This window comes from Haemorhous mexicanus, chromosome Z (genome assembly GCF_027477595.1).
Source record: "Haemorhous mexicanus isolate bHaeMex1 chromosome Z, bHaeMex1.pri, whole genome shotgun sequence".
NCBI lineage: Eukaryota > Metazoa > Chordata > Aves > Passeriformes > Fringillidae > Haemorhous > Haemorhous mexicanus.
The window spans coordinates 42,992,591-43,001,406 of record NC_082381.1 but is presented as its reverse complement, the minus strand read 5'-3'; the positions used below and the strand labels follow the sequence as shown (position 1 = coordinate 43,001,406).

Genomic DNA, 8,816 nt, shown 5'->3' with positions numbered 1-8,816 from the left:
TCTGGATTTTAGTGAAGCTCACTGTCCCTCACAGCATCCTTTTGAACACGTTTCTGGCTGTGAGATGATCAGGTACCCCCTCAGCGGTCAGTGTTGGGAGGATGCTGTTCAGCATCTTTGTCAGCAACATGGACAACGGGACCAAGGGCACCCTCAGCAAGTTTGCCACTGTCACCAAGCTGTGTGGGGCAGTCAATGTGCTGGAGAGAAGGGATGCCACACAGGGGGACAGGCTGGGAAGGCACTGCTCTTAGGTTTTTTATTCACCCACCTGGTACTGCTGTCTTCCCTCAAGGCTGGGGTCCGACGCAATTACTTTCAGATGGTTTGCCAGAGGAAGATAAGTTCTTTTTAGGCAGCCCAGATTACATTTGTTTTCCAGGACTGTAAGTGCACATTGCTGGCTTGTATCTAGTTTTAATTTACTGATATCCCCATGTCCTTCTCTGCAGGGCTGGTCACAATTCATTCATCCCCCAGCCTGTACTGATAGGAGGGACTGCTCCTTGTTTTTCTTTGCTTCTTTGGATGGTTCTTGCTTTCCCTGTTAAACTGTCTTTATCTCAACACACAAGTTTTCCATCTTTTACCCTTCTGACCCTCTACCTTATCCCTCTGGTGTGGGAGTGAGCAACTGCTTTGGGCTTTGCTGATGGCTGGAGTTCAACAAAACACAGGGTAAGGTGCCCTCTGGGAAAAGCCATCGTGGGCATAAACATGTTCTCCCTGGGTAACCACAGCCTCTAATCCTGCACCATGAATGGATGCTGATTGGACTCCTTCCCCAGAGTTTCTCACTAATCCAGATCCTTCCCTATCACAGGGAGCAGTGTTGACCTCACATATCTTGAAACCCTCCAGAATCAAAGCAGTTTACTGGTTTCTCAATGACACACAATTAGCTGTCCATGAGCTTGCACTTCTAGGCTCCTGAGAAGTCTTGGGCTGCAACTGGGCAGGGCAGTTGGGCAGACCCTACCTTAATTCGGGTCCCAGAGCTCTCCCAGAGGGGATCAGAGCTCAAGGCAGAGCAGAAAAGGAAAAATGACCTGCTGTTGCTTCCTGTGGCAGAAAGAAAACAGACTCATTGTCATTCTGACACAAGTTCAGGTACTCCTTGATAAGTAACATAGAGAATAGAAATTCTCAGCTGCCCTGAAGTTGCTGAATTGAGCTTAATGAAAAAAAAAAAAAACAGAGATAAAAGGATGTAAAGGTACACACAAAGGATGATAAATGTAGCTAAGTGTAGGAATCAGTGGAGAAACAGATAAAGAGGCCTACAGTGTTTTTTTAACAAATTATAGAACAGGAAGCTACAGTGCATGCCCGAAGAAAAAGTCTGAGGGAAGGTCACCTTTGAAGCATTTGATATTGAAGCATTCAGGGAATATGACCACCAGAGACCCCTTCTGATGAACTTCCAGGACCTTACTTGCCTGCTTTCTAATGCTTCAAATTGTGTTAAAAATTTTATTTGGTTTGATTTCAATATCAACCTGAGCCATGGTGAGAGATTATAACATGGCCCAGGAGTATTTTTTCCCTGCAAGGTTTGGGGCTAGAACATGTGATAGCTTTGCTCTGTGCTCCAAGCACATCTGCCTCTGCTCCAGAAGAAGTAGCCTGCTTATGAGGGATGGGAAATATTCTTCATGTGTTAGAGAAGCTGCAAATACAGGCTCTTGGTCCTGGGGCAAGCATGCTGGTAATCCGGCTTGGGGAGGTGTGGGAAGCAGAGACAGGGTGCCCAGCAAGGGCAGGAGGGTGGGTGCAAAGGTCTCCTGGGTACAGGAGAGCAATTGCTGGCAGGGCTGGGGCATCTGGGCACTGCAGAGCCCCAGTGAAGCCCCTAGCAGCTGGGAAGGCTGGGAGCTAGATGATGGCCCTAGAGAAAATCCCTAGCACTGAATGCTGAGCTGCAGGTGCCCCCTAAGCCAACATGAGAGGCAGCTCTGCACAGCCTCAGCAGCACTGGGGGACGGCACAACCATCCCTCGTCCTTTCAGTGGCCCTTCGCTGGGCTGTCTCCAGTATGTCCATATCTCCTTTGTCCTGGGAAGCCCAGAGCTGGGCTCATTAGCAGCTCCTTGAGCCCTACAGCTGTATGACCCTTTCAGATGCTGGCACCTCAGTATGTGCCATGTCCACTGGCCTCACTGAGCTGCTTCTCTGGCTCCTTTGAAAACATTTCCTTTGAACACCCAAGCCCCAGTCCATCAGCTGGTGAGGGAGGAAGGACAGAAGATAATAACTTCTGGAGGGGAGGTTGCCCTGCCTGCAACTGCAGCCAGCCACCCTGTCTAGGCAAGGGTTCCCCAAATGCACTCTGACACACCAGCACTTCATGCTCATTCTGGGTGGGTGAGGGCGGAGAGCAGCTCTCTGGCACCAGGCTGGCACTTGGGAATGCATTCCTTAATGTTCCTTACCAGCTTTCCCTGAAACTAGTAAGGCAGAGGCATCCACGATATGATTCAACAAGCCTTTCTCAGCCTGGGCAGGTTGCTGTCAGCACAGCCACCTCAGACAGTGAACAGAAAATTAAAGACAGAAAAGGCTAGAAAGAAGAGTGCTAGGGCTTGGGATTAGCTCCCACCTCCTTTGGGAGGCAGCACACATGCAGGGAATAGGGGCACATTAGCAGCCTCAGCTGCATCCCCCTTCTCTTTCCCTGTTTTGGGGTTTGATTAAAAAAACCTCCCCAGCTAAATTTAGAGGGAGATGCTGCTCCATCCTGGACTACCTGTGCCAGCAGGAGTTGGGATGACTTTTGGGTATCCCTGAGTGTCCCCAGTCATGTGTTCAGCATCTCAACATCTCTTTGTAACCCTGCTGCTCCTCATCCCTCTTCTTGCACCTCCCAACAGCATAAGGTACTCCTGTGCTGACAACGGACAAGTGAACTTCTCCTCTTGCACCTGCGCCACTGGTCAAGCCATGGATTTGGCCTTAGCACTGTCTGTCAGAGTTTATCCTAGGCTTGTGCACTGAAAGCTTTCAGAGCAGGAGGAACACTGTCCCAGACCTCCTGTGAAGCAAGGCACTCAATACTTACATAAAATAGACCAATTCTAATTCAGTGCTTTACTTTGGATTCTGTGCTGCAAGCAAACACTTTTATTACACAGGCTCTCTGGCCTCCCAGCCACCTTTCAAAGCATGCTACCACAACTGGAAACTAGCTGACAGGAGAGAATTAAAGTGGAACTGGCTCCTTTCCTTCCTCTTCAGTCACATGCTCTTGCTTCCCACACGACACTGCCCCAGCGCCCCTGCAGACTTCCTGCTTTTTGCCTTTGGATGACAGGCAGGAGCTTCAGACCCACCTGCCCCCCCCCCAGTGCAAGGAGTCCCGTGTCCCCCAAGTGCCTCGTGTGGGCAACCACAGCCTGGAGCACAGGAATCACTCTGCACTGACTGGTGTGAGCTGAGGGCTGAGAAGATGACATTCTGCCATGGGCAACTCTGAGGAAAACAACTCTCAGCAGAGCCCAGTGATGCTCCTGCTGTCACAGGCAGGAGAGGAATTCTCTAGCACCTGGTGTTCCAAGACCCAGACAGGATCGAAGCTGCATATCCAGCATGGAGATGCTCAGATCAAGGAAGACTGGTTTCATGTGGTTTAGTTGGAAGAAAACAGCTAGGAAGAGACAACAAGTTTCAGTGTAAACACACAGTCTGGATATGCAGGTGGGAAAGGGATTGCCTCTTACTGACAGGAAATGTAGAATTCCCGCTTGGCATTCTAATCTATGCATCCCACATGCCCACTCACCTATTTTGTACTGAGTTAATTTTATTTTCTTCTTTTCTCTTACTTTTTCTCTTATTTCAGCCATGGATTCTTTCTGTGACATCCTGTTTGCCACAGAGAATGCTCTAAATGGCAGTAAGGCAAAAATCTTTTTTTCTCCTGTATTACCTTCTCCTATCTACCTCTATTTATGACAACACTCTGATTTCACTTTCTATTTTTTTTCTGTTTTGCTTGTTCACCAGGTTATTGATGAACAATAGCATCAAAAACACTCTCCTAGGACAGCCCAGCAAAGGTAGCACTGAAATCCATCTGCACTCATTGGGAACTGAAATTTTCTTAATATAGTTGCTCTCTCTGTCCTCTGCTTACCCATATTATCCTGGTGATCAGTTCTTTGTAATACTTGCTCAACTCTGTCAATTGCAGAGCAGGTGGTTCTTGCCTGACTAACAGATGGTTGTCTTTCAGGGGCCAAGGTGCAGCAGCTGAAGATCCTACCCAAAAGGAATGTAACACATCTCCCCAGAAAATTTCCAGGGAAATAGAAACTGGCCCACCAAGCTGTGGCAGATAACAACTGCAGATTTTTGGAAAAAGAGTCCAGGAATATCAGTAGCTATGTAGGTACCATTTATGTACCATCTGACGTGCAAGAGGTGAGTTACTGCGTTAAAATTGAATTATTCTATAATAATAACGTAATTATTACTGTGAAATAATGGTAGCCACAGCTGCATATACATACTTAGCCCTGCTTTACTTGTATTCAAACCCAAACCAATACATCTACACCTCAATATACCATAATTTATATGCCCTGTCAATGAAATTATGCCATTTATTAACAACTCACATGGAAGCCACCCTTTCAAAATAAAATATGCTCCTACACACCACTTTCCTTTTCACAGTCTGGCTTTCATGGAAAATGTTGGTACCTACAGGGCAGAAAGGGTGCCAAACAGAACACTCCCTGTTTGAGGACTGTGCCTTACACAGTTTGCTTGCAGTCCATTTGCAGCCCATTTTTGCCACAGTGACCCTGTCCCTCTGCACAGCCCACCGAGGAGAAAAGCACTCCCAGTCTCATTCCCCTAACAGCAATGCCAGCAATATCTCTGAGGTGGAAAGGTATTGCCTAATGTAATAATGTCATGGCTGTGCCACAGAGCTTCAGCAGGACTGTAAAAGGTTCAGCACTTTCTGCAACATCCAGAGCAGCCTCCATAGCATCTGAGAAAGAGCTTAGAGACTGGTTTCCCCCAGCAGTACCATGTGGCAGCAAGGCTGAGCTGTCTGCACAGCTCACAAGGAGCTTTGTCACACTGGCAGCAATATTGTCCTTAGCTCTACAATATTGCCCTCTGTCTGTTCTGCGCTGTCACTGTCACAACAGGCAGGAAACCGGTCCAGTTTGGGAACAAACCACGATCCTCCCGCTGCTGAGGGGGAAACACGCCATGTGAGGAGGTGGGGGAAGGCAAAACGGAAGGAGGAGGACTGGGAATGTGTAGAACTCGCGCTGTGTTTGAACGCTTTGTGTTCTGAAACTGCAGCTCTGAGACGCAGCCAGATGCACAGGGCAGCGGAGGCAATGCCCCGTGCAGAAGGAATTAGTTGTAGAATTGCTGCCATCTGCAGTTCCCAGGGACACTGGAAGCCTTCTGCTGGTGAATGTACTTTGCCTCATCCAACAGCACAGAGCAGCAGGGGCTTCTTTTGCCTGGGTACAGTCTTCTCAACCTCTCTTTGGCTCGTTTTTTCCCTCCAGGTCCCAAAACAAGAACTAAATGGAAGTGCGTATTTCCATTTCCACTCTCCCACAGAGCCACCTACCTAACAGTCCATGAAATGAAGGCAGAAATTCTAGCCAGCAGACTCAGCAGTGTTTCTGACGCTTAGGGATGCTGTGATCTGTGACACTTGCTGCTGAGATTTCCCCAGCATCAGATCATGCAAAATCCATCACAAGCAAAATTATGGGCTCACTAAAACAATCCCCAGGAAGACCAGACCCCGGGGATATTTGGTATTTCCTTCATCAGCAAATAGTATCCATCATTCAGCAAATCTTGTCTGTGCTCTGAATTTCTCGTACCCTGAGAAAGATTTACCAAAGCAGATCATTGTTTTTTTTCTTAATGTATTCTGACAGATTGTACCTTTCAGGTATGGTACTTCAGGTATGGAGTTCTGTCAAAGTAGCACTCCTACCTGCTACCTCAGGATGAATTTAGTGGCTAATCATTCCATATGACCTTTAGTTAACCGGAAGGCTTTAGCTTCTGGCTCTTATCCCTAGCCCTCCCTCCCAACCCCCCACCTGCCCCCCACCAAACTGAAGTCACACAATTCTTTATCTGCATCACTCTTCTTCTATTATTAAATTGATGGAACTTGACTTGTTGAGGACATTACACAAAAATGAGGGTACACAGAATTATATGACCATACAGATTCATTACTGTGATTGTGTTCCCTGTGACTTCCTCAGCATCTGGTATTGATATTCGTCAGTAAATGTCAAGCCCTACAGAAGTTGTATGGTTTCCTGTCCTTTCATGTACACTTAATGATTGTGCATTGTAGAAGCACATTTATTTGTTGAATGAGACACCCCATTAATAACAGACAGGTGGTCTGGTCAGAGAATTCATTTTAGCATGTTAGTGAGCAACCATCCAAGACCAAAACTGACATCTTTATTTTTTGATGCTGTGTAATTTCTAGTATTCAACTGCCTTTACTCCTTTTGTGGCAAACTGATCATTCTCCATGCTGAAGTCTTAAAGGCGAGGTGCAATCACTTCTTTTCATGCTCTGCAACTTCATTTCCTTGCTCTGTTTCCTTAAATCTGTTCAATGCAATGGAATACAGAGGAAGATGAAAAGCAGTTTGCAGTAGCTAGTTTTTAAATTTGGCCCTGCTCTTCAGGAGGAAAAGACATAAGGCCAAGGAAAATGAAATCATAAAGGCACAAAGTGCTCCTGGCCCTGCAGGTTGGACTAGATCTGGGTAGAAAGGAAGCGTATGTTTCAAGAGAATAGTAATAACCTCTGTACACAGAAGGGATATGGTCTGTGATCAACAGCAGGTCAGTAAATTGCAGAGCAAGAGCAAGCTGAGAGAGAGAACCAATACTTCGGGTATTGCAAAAACACGTGTTTTAGCAGCACCAGTATGCATAATTACTTCTTTCAATCAGCATGATTGTTTCATTAATTTTTTTCAGAAATACTTCCTTATTATTATGCAAAACTATCACAGCTACTTGCTAAGGATTTTTTTTTTAAGATGGTAGACCATATAAACATGGTCTATGGACAGCATTCCATTACTAGTCTGTTGCACATGAAAAAAAAGATTTCCATTCCTTGTTTTGAGTACAGTTCCATCTCATTTCTCTTGTTGAACTCACAGATTTATCTTCAGTTTTTAAATAAGACTATATGATGGCCAGAGCTCCTAGTACTCAAATGAGCTGTGAATTGCTTCTTAACTTCTCTCTCCATATTCTTTCCTTAAATGCCTCTCAAAAAACATTCTCCAAAGCCTAGCAAACATGGTTTGGTGAAAATAATTCTCCTGCACACACAAATCTATGGGGAGAAACAATGAGACAGAGGAACTTGGTGGGCTATCTCCCAGGACATTTATCACAGAGGACTGTGCTAGCTTGGGCATCTGCACAACAGTTAGCTTTAGACTCTTCTAGTGGTGCCAGGATGAGCCTTTCCAAGATGTCCATTTCAAAATGAAGATTTGCTGAATTTTGTTCCAAATACTAGAAGTGTGATGATACCGGAGTTCTTTCACAACTGGAAATCACACCTTGAGACACACTGATGTGTTAAGTGGCACAGTGCAACCCACTGCAAAGGCCAACATGTGAGACTGTGTTAGGCAGAATGGGCATTTCAGAACTGATGGCTCACAAATAGAATATTTGTGTGTCTGAAAAAGCACAGAGCTTTGTGGATGCAGTAATTAACAAACTCATAGACTATGATGAGTTGGAAGGGATCTATCAGGAGCATTCTGTCCAACTCCTGGCCCTGCACAGCACCATCTCCAAGAATCACACCATGTGCCCAGGAGTATTGTCCAAACCTTTCTTGAACTCTGTCAGGCTTGGTGCTGTGACCACTTGCCTGGGGAGCCTGCTCCAGTGCTCAAACCACCCTCTGGGTGAAGAACCTTTTTCTGATAATGCAATCTAAATCTCCCCTGACTCAGCTTCATGCCATTCCCTCATGTCCCATCACTGGTCACAAGAGTCAAGAGATCAGTGCCTGCCCCTTCACTTGTAAGGATGTCGAAAATCACACTGCGGTCTCCCCTCCGTCCCAAACAGAACAAGTGACCCCCAGGTGCTCCTTAAACGGCTTCACCTCCAGACCAGATTCACGGCCACCCTTTGAGCATTCTCCAAAAGCTCAATGTCTTTTTTATACTACGTCACCCAGAACTGCCCCCAGCACTCGAGGTGAGGCTGCCCCAGTGCAGAGCAGAGCAGGACAATCCCCTCCCTTGCCTGGCTGTGATGCTGTGCCTGACGCACCCCAGGACACAGGTGGCCCTCCTGGCTGCCAGGGCACTGCTGGCTCATGTTCAGCTTGTCAGTCAGGACCCCTAGGTGTCCCTTTCCACGGAGCTGCTCTCCAGCCTCTAATTCTTGTCTATAAACACACAGACACACACACACACACCCACACACACACCCCCACACACAGAGTTGCCATGTCCCAGGCATCTGGCACTTTCCCTCAGTGAACATCATACCGGTGATGCCTGTCCAGCCCTCTCATTTGTCTAGGTTTCTCAGCAAGGCCTCTGAGGAAGCAGACAGCTTTCCCGATTTAGTGTTTGTAGCGGGTCATGTTTGTTTTAGTTTATTGTTTAATGGTTTGTTCTGTTGTACCCCTATGTTCTGCCCAAAGTTGGTTCAACCCTGATTTGTACCCTCCCTCAAAGCTGTCCCTCACGCCTTTCTCCGCCCTCTGTTCCAGCTTCTTCCCTTGACTGTCAAGGCAACCCAGTCCCTTTTTCCGG

The 8,816-nt window shown here is 46.7% G+C and overlaps 1 protein-coding gene across 2 annotated transcripts in view; it reads left to right on the top strand.

Moving 5' to 3' along the window:
• The window catches only part of NANS (N-acetylneuraminate synthase), a 32,512-nt gene extending 27,853 nt beyond the window's left edge, over positions 1–4,659 (top strand). For both annotated transcript variants that reach the window (XR_009485084.1, XR_009485083.1), the window contains one exon: positions 4,232–4,659. The gene's annotated coding sequence lies outside the window, so the exon portion shown is untranslated. The remainder of the gene's footprint in view (positions 1–4,231) is intronic.
• Positions 4,660–8,816: the final 4,157 nt, after the last annotated feature.